Source organism: Chiloscyllium plagiosum, unplaced genomic scaffold, assembly GCF_037043375.1.
Source record: "Chiloscyllium plagiosum isolate Xiang-an unplaced genomic scaffold, Cpla_swu_hap1 HiC_scaffold_10, whole genome shotgun sequence".
Taxonomy (NCBI): domain Eukaryota; kingdom Metazoa; phylum Chordata; class Chondrichthyes; order Orectolobiformes; family Hemiscylliidae; genus Chiloscyllium; species Chiloscyllium plagiosum.
In genome coordinates, this window is record NW_028270148.1 from 10,947,542 (window position 1) to 10,967,260 (window position 19,719).

Genomic DNA, 19,719 nt, shown 5'->3' on the forward strand with positions numbered 1-19,719 from the left:
CCCCCCCTCCTCCTCCTCCTCTCTCCTCCCTTCTCATTTCTCATGATTCACCTCGCCTGCATGTCTTGGGTAATTCAGCATGGCCAGTCTACCCTAATCTGCACATCTTTGGACTGTGGGAGGAAGCCAGAACACTCGAAGCCCACACAGACACGGGGAGAATGTGCAAACTTCACACAGACAGTCACCTGAGGCTGAAATTGAACCTGGGTCCCTGGCGCTGTGAAGCAGCAGTGCTAACCACTGAACCATCGTGCTGCCCTTTATGCTTAGAAATCTGTCCTGAAGCCTGAATCCTTCTTCCTGGATTCAAGGATGGATTTTGGACACACTGGGATTCCATCACTGCTTGAAACACTATCAACATATAATCTTCAAGAAAATTGAAGACCATACAGTCTAAGAAGAGTCAGATTTTAATTCTTTTTTTTGTTTCTGCAATATCTTGCAAGAATGTGTCAAGTAAGTCTGGTGATGATTACCGGTTGTAATCGTCACATTAGAGTTTTCAATGCACTGAATCTCATTTACACTTCACAGTTTGATGTCCAGGTTTCATATGCTGTCGATTAATACACTGTTCACACACATGGTGATGTATTGAAACACCACACACTGTGCCGTGGACTAATGGCATCTAATTCCTCACTTTCTGTGGTTCTGCCACCCATTCTGTAGTATCGAGTGCAGTGCTAATGGACTGCAGCATTGTTGATGTTGTCTTTTAGATGGGGCTTGAACCTGAGACCCCCCTCCCACCCCCCCGCTCCCAGAACCATTTTGATGAGGACCATTGTCGCTCTCTTTGGTGCCCTGACTGTGTTTTATTTCCCACTCAAACTTCCCAAAAAAAACCAGATGATTTAATCATTATCACATTGCTGTGTGTGGGTGTTTTACTCTCTGCAAATTTACAGCAGTTTTTCCTACGTTGCAACAGTGATTACACTTCAAAGTACTTCAGAGCTAAGTGCTTTTGGGGCTGTGTGAACATGAAAGGCGCTACTTCAATGCAAGTCGCTTGTATCCTCTTTTTGATCATTCCCAATTTTGTTTCCCCAGCTCTTTAGACTAATTTTGGTGTCAAAGATGAACAGAGTTGTGTTTCAGCCTGGTCAGGGAGCTGTGTTTAGGAGGCATTGACCTAGTGGTATTATTGTTAGACACAAACTAGCAAACGAGGCAAGGTTCTGTTGACCTGAGTTCAAATCCCACAACGGCAGATAATAAAATTTGAACCCCATGAACAAAATTTGAAATTAAGAGGCTAGCAATGACCATGAAACTGTTGCTGATTGTTGGGAAAGCTCATCTGGTTCATGAACGTACTTTTAGGGAAGGAAATGGCTGTCCTTACCCTGTCTGGTCGACATGTGACTCCAGACCCACAGCAGTGTGGTTGTCTCTTCCGTGGGATTATGGATGGGCAATAAATGTTGACACCCAAATTCTATGGAGACCATTTGGTTTCTCTGAAAGTACCATTCGATTAGTCCCACACCCCTTCCTCTTTCCCTGAAGCTCTGCTAATATATCCTCTTCTAAGTATTTGCCTAAATTTCTCCTTTACTTTTACGTTGAATTTGATTCCACTGACTTTTTCCAGGCAGCACATTTCCAATTGCAACTTATTGTGGACAATAATTCTGCTCATCTCCACTCTCTTTGGTTTCTTTGCCAGGGGTCTGTGCTCTCTGATTTTACTCATCTGCTTACCAGTGCAATTACTGTCTCTTCATTTGCTCGACTTAAAATGCCTCATCTGAATGATATTTTTCATGTGGGACCTATTACATGCTGTATTTGATCCCCTAGCTACGGAATAACATAGAGAGAATTCTGATGAGAATTCTCGTTTTCTGCGCTACACAGTATTCCAGTCAAGGAGGAAGTGGTGGCATATAATGGTGATGTCACTGGAGGCACTCCCAGTTAATGTTCTCTGGAAATGGGATCAAATCCCGCCCCTGTGGCTGGTGGAATCTTGCATTGTGGAGAGACAGTGAATTTATATTCTTGTGGTTTTCAAACAATGAGAGGGATTTCATTGAAGCGTGCAAAATGCTTAAAAGGAATTGGGGCATCTTGAAGCAGGGAACGCAATTTTTTAAAAAAGGGCAAAGCCACTTATCTCTGAGGTGGGAGAAGTTAGGGGTGGCACCATGGTTAGCACGGCTGCCTCACAGCACCAGGGAATTGGGTTTGATCCCAACCTCGGGTGACTGTCTGTGTGGCGTTTGCACATTCTCCCCGTGTCTGTGTGGGTTTCCTCCCACATTCCAGGGTTGGGTGGATTAACCATGGGAAATACAGGGCTAGGGTAGGGGGAGGAGGTGGTGTGGAAAGCTGTTTGTAAGTTGGTGTAGAATGGAACAAATGGCCTGTTCCCACACTGAGGGAATTCTATGTTATTTGGTTTGGGAATGTTCAGAATTCTCAACCACAGTGGGCTGTGGAAGTTCTGTTTTTGCGTAGTTTTAAGGCAGGGATTGGTAAAGGGTTATGGGGTTGGGTACGCAAAAGAATCAAAGTGCTCGATCATGATGCCCAATCTGGATAATTTTCATACTGTTGCAGAGTGGTTGGAAATGAGGTGGAATCCTCCAGGGGTCTTTCGTCTGTCCTCTGAATTCATTCCTCTGAAAGCAGTGGGTCATTGGGTCATTAAATTCCTCGCAGTGGAATTAAATGGAGATTCAATGGAAAAGGCAGTCCTAAATTCTGGGCTGCAGACAGAAAGGTAGAGTTGAAGCCTCAACCAGAGAAGCCATGATCATACTGAACAGTGGAGCGGCATTGAAGGGCCAAATGGCCTACTCCAGCTCCTAAGTCCTATGTATGTGGCTGTGCTTGTGCATCAGAACTGAAAGTGTTTGTGATGTCCACTTCATTGTCGAGCAGCTCATAGCCTCCTTGCTTGTGTATGTTGTTGTGTGGGGGACCCATAGCTGGAGCAAGGGCCAGGGAGTGAGGCGGAGCTGAATTCCTCTTGCAAAGAGCTAGCATGAATATGATGGGTCAAAGGATTTCTTTCTGTGCCATCAATGTTCTATGATTCTATGGGAGGAGGAGTGTGTTTGTCCAGGCTGGCCCACTGTGCCTGTTTCCTGCGTTATTGCTGGGTGGTTGTGATGAGGTACTGGACAGTTCATTTGTCTTAATGCTGGAACTGAATTTGGAACCCACCAATGTTTTGTGTGCATAGCAATTATGTGGTAACAGTAACACTTGTGAAGTTTATTCCAATCTGCTTACCGTAGTGGTAACAATATAAGATGCAATGGAATCTGTTCTCTGAATCCATTGTGGGTTTTGGCTCCTGTCCATCCAATATTTCATTCTCTCCTTGGACATGGACATCGCTGGCTGGGCTAGCATTTATCCCCTGTTGCTAGTTGCTGTTGAGAAGGTGGTGGTGAGCTACTTTCTTGAACCACTGTAGTCCGTGTGCTGTAGGTTGACCCACAATGCCATTAGGGAGAGAATTCCAGGATTTTGACCTAGCGAATGGCAATATATTTCCAAGTCAGAATAGGGAGTGACTTGGAGGGGATCTTGCAGGCGGTGGAGGTCTCATGTATCTGCTGCCCTTATCCTTCGGGATGGAAGTGGTCATGAGTTCGGAAGGTGGTGTGTCAAGAGTCATGGTGAGTTCTGTGGGTGCAGTGTTACAGATCTCATCTGTTCATTTACGCTTCTACATAATGGTCAGTCTTTAAGTCTGTGTAGCAAAAATATCTATCAGTGTTGTGGAACCGGTCTCTGACATCATTTCACATCCACTTACATTTCCCTGTGGGGATTACAGATCAGCAGTCGGAAATGGGAATGTTGCCATTTGTGGAATCATATGTGCCATCTTGACCAAGTGTTTGGGATTGGGAATCCAAATCTTTGTTGTGGCTTCACTGTGGGCAGGATGGAGGGGAACAGTGGTGTGTGTGGGGATGGGGGGGTGGGGGGGGGGGGTGGTGATGTGAAAAGAAAAACCAGTCTGCCCGTGTTTTAAGTGATGAGCACCCTGGGCCCCCAGCTCTGAAATTCCCTCCTTAAGGCCTTCCCATCCTCCACCTCCCTTGAAGACGTCACTGTGCTGACATTGGCTTTCTCTGATGAACTGGGGAATTGGAAGTTTAAAAAAAACACAACCGGTTGCCCTATGTTTACATGTACCTCGAGCTGCCTCAAACTCAGGACTTCCCTCCCATAAAACCTCTCCGCCTCTCAGCTTCTTTGTAAGAGACACTCCTTAAAACCACTCTGACCAAGGTTTTGGCTGCTTGCCCCAATATCTCCACCGGGGCTGGGTGCCAAATTTTTGCTTTGCAATGCTCCTGAGAAAACATTTTATTGTTGCATCAAAGGTGGCGCTGTACACTGTTGTCATCATCATTTGGGCTCTAAGCACGTTATGAAATCCCTGCTCTCTCTGTCTCTGTCTCTCTCTCCCCCTCTCTCTCCCTCTCTCTCTTGTTTTAGCCATGGTGACTAACTGACTGACTGACTGACTGACTGATTGCACAATGCAGTTGTCACCTCCTTAGCTGGATTTCTGACCCTCTCCCTCTCCTCATCCCTCTAAGACGATCATTCTCCTCCCACCAAGCTCCCCCCCCCCCCCCCCCCCCGACACACACACACACACACACACATTAACTGCTAGGGTCTCAAGGAATCTGCAACCTTCCCCCTTTGACATTTCACTGTCAACGCCTCATCATCCATTTAATCAGAGAGTCATAGAGATGTACAGCACAGAAACAGACCCTTCGGTCCAACCCGTCCATGCCGACCAGATATCCTAAATTAAGCTAGTTCCATTTGCCAGCACTTGGCCCATATCCCTCTAAACCCTTCCTATTCATATACCCATCCAGATGCCTTTTAAATGCTGTAATTGTATCAGCCTCCACCACTTCCTCTGGCAGCTCATTCCATACACGCATCACCCTCTGTGTGAAAAAGTTGCCCCTTCGGTCCCTCTTAAATCTCGCCCCATCTCACCCTAAACCTATGCCCTCTAGTTCTGCTGCATCTCTGCATTCCCGCAGACCTGGAAATGTAACCCCAGCCCAAGAAAGGAGCTGCATTTTTGTAGCACCCTCTCCCGGTCTTAAACAGCTTCCCGGGGCCGTTTTGGACTATAGCCAGGTGAAAGAACAGTTCTGAGCTGGAACTGCGCGGGTTGGTCAATGGGAACTCAGTCGTGCTGCATGTCAGTAACCTGAGTCACATGGAAAAGCGTCGCTCCGAAAGCTAGTGTGCTTCCAATTAAACCTGTTGGACTATAACCTGGCGTTGTGTGATTTTTAACTTTGTACACCCCAGTCCAACACCGGCATCTCCGAATAAGTGGGAGTAGAGATTTTAAACCTTTGTACATCAGTGCTGTGGTATCCACCTCTGTAGTTAACTGAGACGAGAGGGGGAAAAAAACTGGCTTCCTAGCCCCAGTTTATTGCACCTGGATGTGGTGTCTTTCCCCCTTCCCCCGGTTTGCTGAGTCACTTCTCTGGTTTCCTGACCCCCCAGCAGCTCCTGTGGGAGGGAGTCACCAGACCTTGCAGTTGATCTGTGTAATGGCAATAGACCAAGGCTCACCTATATGGAGTGAGGAAGGGTCTCAAGGGAGTTAAAGGGGTGGGAGGAGTGGAAGGTGAGAAAGGTTAAAGAGGGGGAGGGATGAGGGGGTGGAAAGAGAGGGAATGGAACAGGGGAGGAAAAGATCTGGGAGGTTGAGGGGGTGGGCAGGGATGGAAGGTGGGAAGTTGAGGTGGGGACATTAGAAAGAGAGGAGGTTCAATGCTGAGGGGGGTGAAGTGGTGAGGGAGTGGGAGGTCATTGCAAGGCATGGAGGGGTGGACGGTGGAGGGGCAAGAGAGGGCAGGGGGCATGCAAGGAAGGGAGAGGAAAGGGATGGGTGGAGAGGGGAAGGGGATAATCGAGAGAGAGAGGGTGGAGAGACAGAGATGGAGATAGTGTTGGGGGAAGTGAGGTGGCAGGGACTTGAAATGATCAAGTGAGAATGGAGAAGGGGAAAGAGACAGGGAACATGGGGTTAAAAGCACCGAGGGATGGAGAAGGAAGGGCAAAAAGAGAAGGTAAAGAGAGACAGAGCGAGGGGAGGAGAGAGAGGGAAAGAGAGACCGAGGGAGGGGGGAGAGGGAAAGAGAGAGCAAGAGAAAGGAGGGAGAGGGAAAGAGAGAGTGAGAGAAAGGAGGGAGAGGGAAAGAGAGCAAGGGAAAGGAGGGAGAGGGAAAGAGACACAGAGGAGGGAAAGAGAGAGCAAAGTAAAGGAGGGAGAGGGAAAGAGAGACAGTGAAAAGGGTAGAGGAGAAAAAGGGAGAGATCAAGAAAGACTGGGGGGGTGGGGGGTGTGCAGGGTGAAAGCAGAGTGGGGAAGGAAAAAGAAAAGAAGAAAATGGGTATGCTGGTTAGAGGGGAGAGGAGCTAGAAGAACTGAAGTCGATCCTTCCGAAAGCTGCTTCCAGTCCCTGGGTATTCTCTAGACAATATTTCATTCATGGAAATATGTACATTTAATACTCGAACAAATACTCCCCCTAAAATTAAAAATCATGTAAAAGTAGTGCCCCTGAGCTTATCAATGCACAGGGGGGTGCTGACTCATATCACATTTATAATTTTGTTATTAATTTTTTTAAATAAAACTTCCAGGTGTCAGCACTGCTTTTGGGGGAGGGATGTGATTGTGTGGGTCCCCCCCCATCGCTGTGCAGCAGGTCGCTTGTCGGTGTAACCCTGAGGAGGGCCCTGTAGCTATTTCTGTGCGTGGATGTGCATCAGCGCTGGGTATTTTCTCTGGTGAGGAGTTTGTATGAGGAGTGCCTTGCAGGCTGACACTCAGCCCAGTCACAGGTTGCCCTTATGATTGATAGCAGCCCCTGGAGTTTGCTGCTCGCCTCTCACGAGTGACCTCAGAGGACAAACGAGGAATCTCCTGGATGCCAATGAAATGAATAAAGATTAAAGCCGTCGCTGTGCCTGTAAACATAGATTGTCAATTTATCTTCCTTGTAGAGAATGCCCTACCCTTGGGTTTTACGATAAGGGGACTCGGAAAGTGCTGTCGCTCCACTGGGCTATGCAAACTGGCTTTTAATGGAATCTCTAAGGTAATTAAACGCATTTATGTCTTTTTTTTGCTCGATTCAAGTCTTGTCTGTATGTGTGTGTGTGTGTGTGTAAAAGAGATAATTGTTTGGTTTTATCAGTCATTTTCTTACAACCTTAGCCAACTTTTGTTTTGACATTTGTTTGACAAGCCAATGTGGGTAGGAGCAGAGTTCTTATTATTTTTTTTTATCGCCCCCGAATTTCGTAGTTTATTTTGAACAAGTTGCCCTAATCGTGTTGGAGCTGATATCTATCATGTTCTCATAAGCTGCAACTGTTTTTTTTTCGCTGTAAGTCTGCTGAGGCCGGGAGGATATGTGCTAAGTTTCCTCTGATCTGGTTAACTGCAATATTGTCGGTGAAAATGTTTGTCGGTATGTGTGTTTTTGTGTGTGTGTATTTCGGAGAGGTGTTGAAATTCAGCATTAGTTATCCTTTGTGAAGTTTCACAGACCGAGAGAGAAGACATTAAGACCCTGTTCGGTGTCGATTTAAACATGTTTCTGCCTCTGACACTCTGTCCTCGTTGTTGGTGTACCTGAAAACTCCGGTCAGCTTTCTCTGAAAATCTTCCCAAGCTCCCCTCTTCCTGGGATCATTCTCTTACTAGAATCGTGAATGTTGCAGTCTCAGACTCTCTCCAGTGCTCCCTCTTCTGTGTTCCGGCTCTTCCCAGAGCCAATATCTCACTCATTGTCAGTGTCCAGTGTTCCCCAGGCTCAGTCAGTCAGTATCCATAATATCCCCAGGGTCAGTGTACAGAGTACTCCAGGCTCAGTCAGCCTGTGTCCATAATATCCCCAGGGTCAGTCAGTATCCATAATATCCACAATGTCAGTGTCCAGTATTTCCCAGACGCAGTCAGTCTGTGTCCATAATATCCCCAGGGTCAGTGTACAGTGTTCCCCAGATTCAGTCTGTGTCCATAATATCCCCAGGGTCAGTCAGTCAGTATCCATAATATCCCCAGGGTCAGTGTCCAGTGTTCCCCAGGGTCAGTCCATATCCATAATATCCCCAGGGTCAGTATACAGTGTTCCCCAGGGTCACTTAGTCAGTATCCATAATATCCCCAGGGTCAGTCTACAGTGTTCCCCTGGGTCCGTCTGTGTCTATAATATCCCCAGGGTCAGTCCATATCCATAATATTCTGGGCTCACTCTTTGTCCAGTGTCTCCTGGGGTTGGTGCCCACCAAGGGGTCTTTGTCATAAATAAGTTTCTGTCCTGCTGTAGTCTGCCATTTTCCTATCTGATACAGCCCTTTAGCGATTTCTGGAAGATCAGTAAAACTGAATTTGCTATTAAAATGAAACTGAGTAGCTTTAATAACATGGCAATACTGTGAAATTAATGCTTTAAAAATTTAAGTCTTGGATGTGTTGAATGAAGTCTCCAATTTTGGAGAGTAAGAATTACTGGTTTATTTAGTACCTCGTATGTAACCTATCAGCTGCTTTAGCAACGTGAAGCCACTGTTGTGTTTGCTTCATTTGCTTTGCTGCTTTCAATCTCGAATTCCTGTAGTACAGTAATTGGTGCACGGTTCCTTTCCTCTGAGTGGGAGGGACAGTGACAGCAGCTGTTGTTTCTGATTGATCTGACCGTGATGGACATTGGTCTGTCTGTGTATACAGTGGCATTGTTACCCTCAGTTCACGGCAGGACTTTAGCTTGTTAGATTGGACAGTGTGCCATCGCAGGAACGATGGTTGGGCAGTGTAGCGGGCAGTGGCTGTAAACTGTGCGTCTGTTCTCTCTCCCTCCCACTACCTTGCTCGTAAGCACTCTGCTCAGTAAATAGTGACACTCCAAAGCCAAGTGCTTTCCTCCACAACAATCTGCATTTTGTTGTTTTTTTTTAATTAACTTGTGGGATGTGGGCATCACTGGCAGTGCCAGCATTTATTACCCGTCCCTAGTTGCCCCTTGAGAAGGTGGTGGTGAGCTGCCTTCTTGAACCGCTGCAATCCATGTGCTGTGGGTTGACCCACAATGTTGTCAAGGGGAGAATTCCAGGATTTTCACCCAGTGACAAGTGAAGGAACAATGAAATATTTCCAAGTCAGGATGATGTCAAGCTTGGAGGGTAACTTGCAGGGGGTAAAGTTCACAATTATCCGCTGCCCTCCTGCTTCAAGAGGACAAGGGTCATGGGTTTGGAAGGTGCTGTTGAAGGATCTTTGGTGAGTTTCTGCAGTGCATCTTGTAGATCGTTCAGTAGCAGCAGTGTGTACTCCGATGGTGGAGGGAGAGGAGATGTTGTGGATGTGGTGCCAATCAAGCTGCTTTGTCCTGGATGGTATCAAGCTTCTTGAGTGTTGTTGGGGCTGCACCCATCCAGGCAGGTGGGGTGTATTCCATCACACTCCTGACTTGTGCCTTGTAGGTGGTGGATGGGCTTCGAGGAGTCAGGAGGTGAGTTACTGGCCGCAGGATTCCCAGCCCCTGACCTGCTCCTGTAGCCACTGTGTTTATATGGTGAGTCTGTTTCAATTACGAGTCAATGGTAACCTCCAGAATGTTGTTAGTGGATGATTCCGTATTTGAATGTTAAGGAACCGCTGATGGATTGTTTTTTATTGGGGATGGTCATTACCTGCATTCCCGCCCCCCCCCCCCTGCCCCCATGACAGTCCTTCACACTCTGCCCCCCCCCCCCCAGTTGTCAATAATTGATAGTTGTGGTAGCTAGGTTCGAGGTTGCGCCTGGGATCAGATGGCCCACACTCCCCATTGGCACCTCCATTCCATCCTATCCTGCTGTTGAGTCATAGAAATGTACAGCCCAGAAAGAGACCCTTCAGTCCAACTCATCCATGCTGACCAGATATCCTAAATTAATCTAGTCCTATTTGCTAGCATTTGGCCCTTATCCCGCTAAATCCTGCCTATTCATGGATCTATCCAGTTGCCTCTTAAATGTTGCAATTGTACCAGCCTCCACTACTTCCTCTGGCAGCTCATTCCATACACACTGCACCCTCTGCATGTAAGGTTGCCCCTTAGGTTCCTTTAATATCTTTCCCCTCTCACCCTAAACCTATGCCGTCTAGTTCTGGACTCCCCCACCCCAGGGAAAAGACCTTCTCAATTCACCCTATCCATGCCTCTCATGGTTTTATAAACCTCTATAAGGTCACCCCTTCAACTCCGATGCTCCAGGAAAAACAGCCCCAGCCTGTTCAGCCTCTCCCTATAGCTCAGATCCTCCAACCCTGGCAACATCCTTGTAAATCTTTTCTGGACCCGTTCAAGTTTTATGACATCCTTCCTATAGCAGGGAGACTGGAAAAGATGCAAAACCTGCTGGTATACCACCCCTCTCACTTCCATCCAGGGCCCCAAACAGTCCTTCCAGGTGAGACCGAGGTTCACCTGCCTCTCTTCCAACCTAGTTTACTGTATCAGGCGTTCCTGATGTGGTCTTCTCTACATTGGGGAGACCAAACATAAACTCAGGGAACAGTTCACTGAGCATCTCAGCCGGGCCTGCAGGGTCCGACTGGATCCCCCAGTCACCGCCCATTTCAATTCCCCTTCCCACTCCCTTTCCAACATGACCATCCTCAGCTTCATCCATTGCCATAATGAACTAGGCCACAAATTGGAGGAACAATCACCTCATCTTCCGCCTGTGCAGCCTACAGCCCGGAGGACTCAAGATTGAATTCTCCAACTTCAAATGACTTTCCTTCCCATTCCCCGACTCCCTTACCAGCCCCTGCCCCTCCCTTCCACTCCTCCCAGCCACTAATTGGATTCATTCCTCTCATTGACTAACCAGGTCATACCCTCTACCTGTCTTCACCTATCCCCACTGCACCATCCTGCCCCGCCACCCCACTTTATCTGCAGCTCCCCCAATACCCCACCCCATTCCAAAGAAAAGTTCCACCTGAAACATTGACCTCTCCATCTCCCGATGCTGCCTGACTTGCTGTGTGCCCGAAACGTCGAATCTCCTGTTCCCTGGATGCTGCCTGACCTGCTGTGCTGTTCCAGCAATAAAGTTTCAACTTTGATCTCCAGCATCTGCAGACCTCACTTTCTCCTGTGTTCTTCCAGCCTCCTGCCTGTGTACCTCAGACTAGAGTTGGATGCAGTATTGCAAAAGAGGCCTAACCACTATCCTGTACAACCACAACATGACCTCCCAACCTTTATACACAATGCACTGACCAATAAAGGCACACGTACCTAATGCCTTCTTCACTGCCCTGTTTATCTGGGGCTCCATTTTCAAGGAACTCTGAACCTGCGCTCCAAGGTCTCTTTGTTCAGCAACGCTCCCTAAGACCCAGAGTATGTAAACTCCTGCCCTGATTTGCCTTACCAAAATGCAGCACCTCACAATTGCTTGTCCGATATTGGATCTTGGCAAGATACATGATACATGTGGTGTAGAGGGAGCCCATCACAACTGGAAGCATTTTGTCATCTCCAGTGAATCTAACCTGCTTTTCATCGTTGGATGTAGTTAAATAATTCTTCTCTTAATATCAATTTAAACAAACAGTCAGCGTGCAGACTGGAGAGCAATTGGCGGATCCCACTGGTCTCTGCACACACTCTGACATACGCCGAAATGGCATTTACAACTCCGAACGTACATCATAAACAGGTACCGATTCATTATAATAGACAGGCTTTGTAGTTCTCACTGCCCAAAAATAGCTTGGTCGTGACAGAAGATAGTAGTTAGAAACCAGTTATGACAGGTGCAGAGATTTCGCCAAGCATTGTACAACTTCATTCTTACCAGAAGAATTAAAAAAAACTGCATTTGCAAAGCACCCTATTCACAACCCCAGAGCAGACAAAATGTGCTTTGCAGCGAAGGGAACACATTTGAAATGTCGTCACTGGTGTTGTGTGGGGGGCGCGGGAGCTGGAGGGGAGAAAAGAGGCCGCTATTTCAAGCACAGCAAGAGCTCACAACCAATGTGAGAGATTACCAAATTATTTGTATCTTTAGTGATGTTTATTGAGGGATGCGCATTATTTAAGACAGTGGGGAATGGGAGTTTTTCACATCTAACTGAGAGGAGAGTTGAGGCCCCTCTGAAAGATGATTCTCATGTTATTTCTCCAAAGCCCTTCAGCTGGAGTATCGTCAGTAAATCTTGAAGTATCTCATCAATGATGTGACACGAACTTAATCTAAGGAAGAGGATTTTGCCCTGTTACAGTGTGTACAGCCAACCAGCAGCCCACCCTGACAAAGTGCTTCAACTCTTGGTGGCTCTGGAACACTGTGTGTCCTCCCCTCACTGTCCCTTTCTTTGGTGAGCCTGCAAACCTGACACTTTTCCAACCTTCCCCCACCCATCCCCATCCACGCCCACAAACTCTGGGAGCTCCTCCAGTCACACCTGCTGTGACCTTTTGGATTCCTCCAACTAGGCAAAAGTGAGGACTGCAGATGCTGGAGATCAGAGTCAAGACCAGAGTGGTGCTGGAAAAGCACAGCAGGTCAGGCAGCATCCGAGGAGCAGGAAAATCGACGTTTCGGGCAGGAGCCCTTCATCAGGAATGGCCTGATGAAGGGCTTTTGCCTGAAATGTCGACCTTCCTCCAACTCTAGCCTCTACATGTCCCAGATTCTGATACAAACATTAGTGATGGAGCTGCCTTCAGCTGCCCTATTTCCTCCCTAACCCTTCTGGGTCTCTGCCTCACCCTTCCTCCTTTTAAGGCACGCCTTCTAAACTTACCTCGGTGTTGTGTATTCTCAGTTTGTGCTGTTTGATGTCAGATTTTGTGTCAGAACGCACCTTGAGACGTTTAAAGTGGGATAGGAGGAGAGTGACAACCAAGCGGTATAATCGCTAGACTATTAATCCAAAAACTCCGCTAATGTTCCAGGGAGCTGAGTTTGAATCCCACCAGAATAGAGGGTGAAATTTTTACCCAATAATTAAAAAGAAAAATCTGGAATTGAGAATCTCTTGGTGACCGTGAATCCAGTGTCAGAAAATAAAAACCCAATCTGGCTCACTGATGTCCTTCAGGGGAAGAAATCTACCATTTTCACCTGGTCTGGCCTACACATGACTCCAGCCCCACGGCCTTGTGGCTCGGTTGTTTCAATCACTACGATGTCTCAACAAAGCAATGAAACCGGAAAAGACAACAGCAGAAACAGCCCTGTCGACCCCGCAAAGCCCTCCTCACTAACATCTGGGGCGAGCGCCAACATGGGGAGAGCTGTCTCACAGACTAGCCGAGGAACAGCCTGATTTCGTTGCACTCTCAGACTCCTACCTCACCTACAGTGTCCCAGATTCCCACCATCACCATCCCTGGATAGATCCTGTCCCACAGATAGGACTGACCCAGCAGAGATGGCGCACAGCAGTATACCAACATGAGAATCGAGAGTGTGGTGCTGGAAAAGCACAACAGGTCAGGCAGCATCTGAGGACAAGAAGAATCGACATTTTGGGCATAGACCTTTCATGATGCTATGCCCGAAATGTTGATTTTCCGGCTCCTCGGATGATGCCTGACCTGCTGTGCTTTTCCAGCACCACTTTCTCTACTCTGATCTCCGGTGTCAGCAGTCCTCACTTTCTCCAACCTGATGAAACAGTACCAAACAGTGTCAGCAGCAAGTGTCAGGCAGAGCTAAGCAATCCCACAACCAGTGGATCAGATCTCAGATCTCCAGTCCTGCCACATCCAGCCGTGAATGGTGTTGGATGATTAACCACAACTGCTCTAATGTGCTCCCCCCTCATGTTAGACATGGGCAGCATGGTGGCTCAGTGGTTAGCACTGCTGCCTCAACTCCAAGGACCCGGGTTCAATTCCTGCCTCAGGCAACTGTCTGTTTGGACGTTACCCATTCTCCGCGTGGGTTTCCTCCAGGTGCTCCGGTTTCCTCCCACAGTCCAAAAATGTGCAGGTTAGGTGAATTGGCCATGCCAAATTGCCCGTAGTGTTAGATGTAGGGGAATGGGTCTGGGTGGGTTGCTCTTTGGAGGGTCGGTGTGGACTGGTTGGGCCGAAGGGCCTGTTTCCACACTGTAGGGAATCTAATCTAATCTCTACTCCCTGAACAGCAGAAATAGCTTCTCCAAGTCTGCACTGTCTATCTCCCTCAATATGTTCCAAAGCTTCAGTCAAATAACTCTGTCAAGTTATACATTTTGCTCTGCGTAATCACTCCGTGGGAATTTTACTGGTAAACTTGAGACTACCCTCTCTCCAAGGCCAGTGCGTGAATGATGGGACAGCTATCCTGAGAGAACTCCAGCATTAGAGGGGAACAGAGAGAGGTTTTTTCATTGCACTTCCCAGTGTCGAGGAATCCCACAAAAGGCTGTCACTGCAGTCATACGGGGAAACCCGGGCAGCCAATCTGTGTACAGCAAGATCCCACAGAACCTTTTCAAATAACGAGCAACCCATTGTTCTACTTTGAGGGACTGATCAAAGACTGTTCGGGAGAGGGCACTGGGGAAAATAACCTGGCTGCTTTTTTTTGTTTTGCAATTGTGTCATGTGACATTGCAACACAGATGATAGGAGTAGGCCATTCAGCCCCATTCAATATAATCATGGCTGACCATCGAGCTCAATATCCTAACCCCGCCCTCCTCTCATATCCCATCATCCCTTAAGCCACAGGAGCTGTATCTACCACCTCCTTGAAAACAATGCTTTGGTCTCAACCACTCTCTCTGTGGCAGTGAATCCCACAGGCTCCCCACTGTCTGGGTGAAGACCATTCTCCTTATCTCAGTCCTAAAAAGTTTACCCCTTATCCTTAAACTGTGATCCTGGTTCTGGGACTCCCCTGCCATCAGGAACATCCTTCCTGCATCCAACCTGTCTAATCCTGTTACAATTTTATATATTTTTATGACATGCCGCCCATTCTTCTAATCTTCAGTGAATACAATGATATCTGACTCAATTTCTCATCATACTTTAGTCCTGCCATTCCAGGAATCAATTTGGTAAACCCTTGCTGCACTCCCTCTCTAGCCAGAACATCCTCTGATAAGGAGACCAAAACTGCACGCAGTATTCCAGGTGTGGCCTCACCAATGTACCCGTCCAAAAATGTGCAGGTCAGGTGAATTGGCCATGCTAAATTGCACTGTAGTGTTAGGTGCATTAGTCAGGGGTAAAGGTAAGGGAGTGGGTCCGGGTGGGTTGCTCTTCAGAGGGTTGGTGTGGACTCGTTGGGCTGAAGGGCCTGTTTCCACCCTGTAGGGAATCTAATCTAATCCTGAGGGTGAAAAGGAAGATTTTCAAGACCTCATTCAGAAGAGAATCCTTGCAAAAGTCCAGGAGCCCCTGCAGCACTGAACTGACTGATGTGTCCCTGCTCAGGCTCAATATGGGGCTTTTGAACTATGAAGGCCAAGATAACATGGTTACATTGAGACTAATGCACTTTACACAGCACCGACTCTGGCTTTATAATGACATCCATTAATCAATTGTGCTTGTGGCTCATCATTTCATTGGCATCCCAAACAGAATTACCATCTTGCTGCTCCGTCCTAACTGCGTTGTCATTCAATAAACAAATTATTGCCATCGTTCCTGTAACGAAAGCAGAGATTCCCGTAAAATGAGCATTCTGAGTGTGTGAAGATACAGCCAGATAGTGCTGATACTCAGCAGGTGCTGACAGTAACCACAGAGAGAGGAACACAGTTAACTGTTAACCTTCGGAATTCTGACCTTTTCTGACCAAACTGGGAAATTTTCAATCAAAAGAACAAGGGAGACATTTTGTCTCAGGGCTCACACATTTCATTAATTCTTGTTTCTCCCAGCGCAGATGCTGCGAGACTTGGTGACTTCAGCATTAACTGGTTTTGTTAATCTGTAGGTTTCCTAGTAGTTTGGCCCTTTTTTTTTTCAGATGAATTTTAGGAAAGCTTTTCTCTTCCTGATAATTTGGAGGAGCTGGTAACATGTTGGCTTTACAGGAATTACAACCTTTGAAAGATATTTGGATAGGTACATGGATAGGAAAGGTTTAGGTAAATGGGAGTGGTTCAGTTTCGGAAACCTGGTCAGCATGGATGAGATGGGTCGAAGGGTCTGTTTCCATGACGCTCGGACTTTCAGGTTCGCTAACATCCTTTAGAGAAGGAAATCTGCCATCCTTAGTTGGTCTGGCCTACACGTGACTCCAGACCCACAACAAATGAGGCTGATTGTTGAAAATGGTACAAGTAAGCCATTCAGTTAAAGGGGCAAATAGAGATGGGTAATAAATGCTGACCTTTGCCAGCAATGTTCACGTTCCGCTAGCGAATGCATTGACTAAGCACCCATGTTCAAATCTTGCAGATCTCTTTGTGGTTATTATTAGAGGCAGTACAAGTCAGTCTCTGTATCTCTAGGTTAGGAGGGGCAGGAATTCATGACTACCTGCTGATTGCTGTTATTTTAATCAGATCAAGTAACCCCCATTCTCAAACACTCACCCCCACCAACCTTCCGCAGCAGCAGTGTGCACTATGTACAAGATGCACTGCAGAAATTCACCAAATATCCTTGGACAGCACCTTCCAAACCCACAACCACTTCCCTCTAGAAGGACAAGGGCAGCAGATACATGGGGAACACCATCCCCTTGCAAGTTCCCCTCCAAGACACTCCCCATCCTGACTTGGCAATACATCGCCATTCCTTCACTGTGGCTGCTTCAAAATCCTGGAATTCCCTCCCTAAGGGCATTGTGACTCTAACTACTATGAAGGATCAAGAAAGCAGCTCACCATCGCCTCCTCAAGGCCAGTTATGGACAGGCAGTAAATTCTGGCCCAGCCAGCAATGCCCATGTCCCATAAATTAATGTTAAAGAAAAATGCCACGTGATAAGGGTATCAAAGTGGTATTAAATTCCCATGGTTGGGTCCATTGATCAATTGAATGTTGGAGTATACTCCATCGGCCGAAAGGTCTACTATTTCCTACATCCTTTTGATGTAGGGTGTGGGTGTAAACATGTACACGTAAACAAACATAGAATTGCAGTCAAGGTAGGTTTAGGTTCTGCCACATGACGGAGTGAATGAAGCTGCGTAGTTGAGATACCAGGGGGTGACGTGCCCGACCCTGTGACCTTCGAGGAAGCACAGAAGAAGAGAATTAAATAGTATGTTCCCATGTTTCTGCCTCACACACCCAGCCCCCCGGGAGGTGAGAAGGTGACACTTGTTCAGGCTACGCACATTTTGAAATCCCGATTGGCTCAGCTAACAAGAAGGGACAAGTAGAGACCAAGTCTTAATCCAGGGGTGTGCCTAATGGCACCACTCTCTGCTCTGAGTTATTCCTTCCCATCAATGACAAAAATGAGTAAGTCAACAGCAGAATGTGGTTTGAGTGTTGCACACGTGAGAGAATCTTTGTGTAAAAGATGATTGCCGTACACTAGCTTGATTAATTATTGTCACACACCAAGATGCAGCGAAAAAGTTTGTCTAAATGCTGGCAGATTGTACCATATAAACTACATCAGGGTAGCAGAACAGAGGGCAGAACACAGTGTTACAGCTGCAGAAAAGGTGCAGCAGAGGTGAAGTTTATTTTAAAGTTTTTTTTTATTTTCTCTCTCTCTCATGAGTCGGAAAGTGAGATTCGATTTGCCAGTTGGTTACATTACTTTGTAATGCATTTTGGGACAATCTACAAGAGCACTAAGTCAATGCTCTGTCAGCTATGACTCAGTTGGTTGCAAACTTGCCTCTGAGCCAAACCTCATTGCAACAACCCCATTCCAGAGACAAGAACACAAAGTCTTAGGTGGGTGTCCCACTGTAACACCGAGGGACTGCTGTGTAGTTGGGAGGTGCTGCCTTTCTCGTGAATTGCTCTCTGCTGTCTCACACCTGGATGAAATGGATCCTGAGAGAGATGACGCTGTCTGCTTTGAAGAGGAGCTGGGGTGTTCCCCTTGTGTGTTGAGGCCAATATTTACTCCTCAATCTATGAGTGCACAATCATCCTCTGCACAAGTTGCGTTTCCGAAATTACAACAGGGACTACTGTAGCACTTCAGTGGCTGTGAGACAGACCCAATGTTGTGAATATTGTAATGTAAATCCAACTCTCTGTGCAATCTCTTTCATGCCATTTCTAACACTCTCTCTTTTCCCTACCCACCCCAACCTCTACCATGAGGCCTTGCTTACCTATAGTCTTTACTATCCCAGTTCCCATGTTGGCTGGTTTCCCATGTTCTAACCTCCGTAAACCTGAAGTCATCCAGAACTCTGGCATCCATGTATTAGCTTAGTTCTGTCCCCCTGCAAGTTCTGTCCCCCTGCACTCCAAGCCCAATTAAGAGGGAGTGATGGCATAGTGGTTTTATCATGACACTGGTTAATCTAGAGACCCAAGTGATATTCCAGGTCCAAATCCTGCCACGGCAGATGGTGTAATTTGAACTCAGTGAAATTTTAGATTAGATTAGAGTACTTACAGTGTGGAAACAGGCCTTTCGGCCCAACAAGTCCACACCGCCCCGCCGAAGCGCAACCCACCCATACCCCTACATTTACCCCTTACCTAACACTACGGGCAATTTAGCATGGCCAATTCACCTGACCTGCACATTTTTGGACTGTGGGAGGAAACCGGAGCACCCGGAGGAAACCCACGCAGACACGGGGAGAACGTGCAAACTCCACACAGTCAGTCGCCTGAGGCGGGAATTGAACCCGGGTCTCTAGCGCTGTGAGGCAGCAGTGCTAACCACTGTGCCACCGTGCCGCCCAAATCTGGGAGTAAGAGTCTAATGATGAATGTGAATCCATTTCGATTGTTGGGAAAATCCCGTCTGATTCACTAATGCCCTTTCGGGAAGGAAACTGCCATCCTTACCTGGTCTGGCCTAATGTGACTCCAGACCCACAGCAATATGGCTGACTCTTGACTGTTCTCTGGGCAATTAGGGATGGGCAATAAATGCTGGCCTGGCCAGGTATGCCCTTATTCTGTGAATGTATTTAAAAAAAAACTAACTTTTTGTTCTTCCTTTCAAATGGCTCCAAGACATGGCACCGATCTCTGTGATCCCCTCCAACACCACAACCCTGTGATTCTTGCCTCTAGTGCACCTTATTAACATAGCTCTGCCATTTTTGCCAATGCCTTCAGTAGCCAGGACCTCCAGCTCTGCAATTCCCCTCCCTGTCTGCCTTTGGACCCCTCTACTTGACTTTCCTCCTTTTTTAAAACCCTCCTTAAAGCTGTCCTCCCTGACCGAGCCAGTATCTCTTTGATATTCTGTGGGACGCTTCACTTGTGGCGCTATATAAATAGAAGTTGTCGTTCACCCTTACTTCTTGTCAGCAGTCCCTTGAAGACCTCCTTCCTCTTTTAGGGTGAGTCTGTACGTGGCTGTACAGACTGATGGGGCTACCGCTGGCCCTGTTACACTGGGAAGGGATGGCTGGGGCGTTGGTGGGGCAGTGTGTTCCTTACGCCATCTGTGCCTGGCTTCCACCTTTTCCTGACAGCACGTCTTGAGGTGTTTGACTACTTCTGGGATGCACTTCCTCCTCTTTGGACGGTCTTGGGCCAGTGATTCCCAGGTGTTGGT

General features: G+C 47.3%; 1 protein-coding gene across 7 annotated transcripts in view; it reads left to right on the forward strand.

Annotated features, from left to right (window-relative positions):
* The window catches only part of hivep2a (HIVEP zinc finger 2a), a 248,332-nt gene that overhangs the window by 74,878 nt on the left and 153,735 nt on the right, over positions 1-19,719 (forward strand). For 4 of the 7 annotated variants that reach the window (XM_043695329.2, XM_043695328.2, XM_043695327.2 and 1 more), the window contains exon 2: positions 7,042-7,136. The exons of 2 other annotated variants lie outside the window; for them this stretch is intronic. The gene's annotated coding sequence lies outside the window, so the exon portion shown is untranslated. Of the gene's footprint in view, positions 1-6,842; positions 7,137-19,719 lie in introns of those variants that run through there. One more of the 7 variants, XM_087991112.1, reaches the window with a different exon arrangement.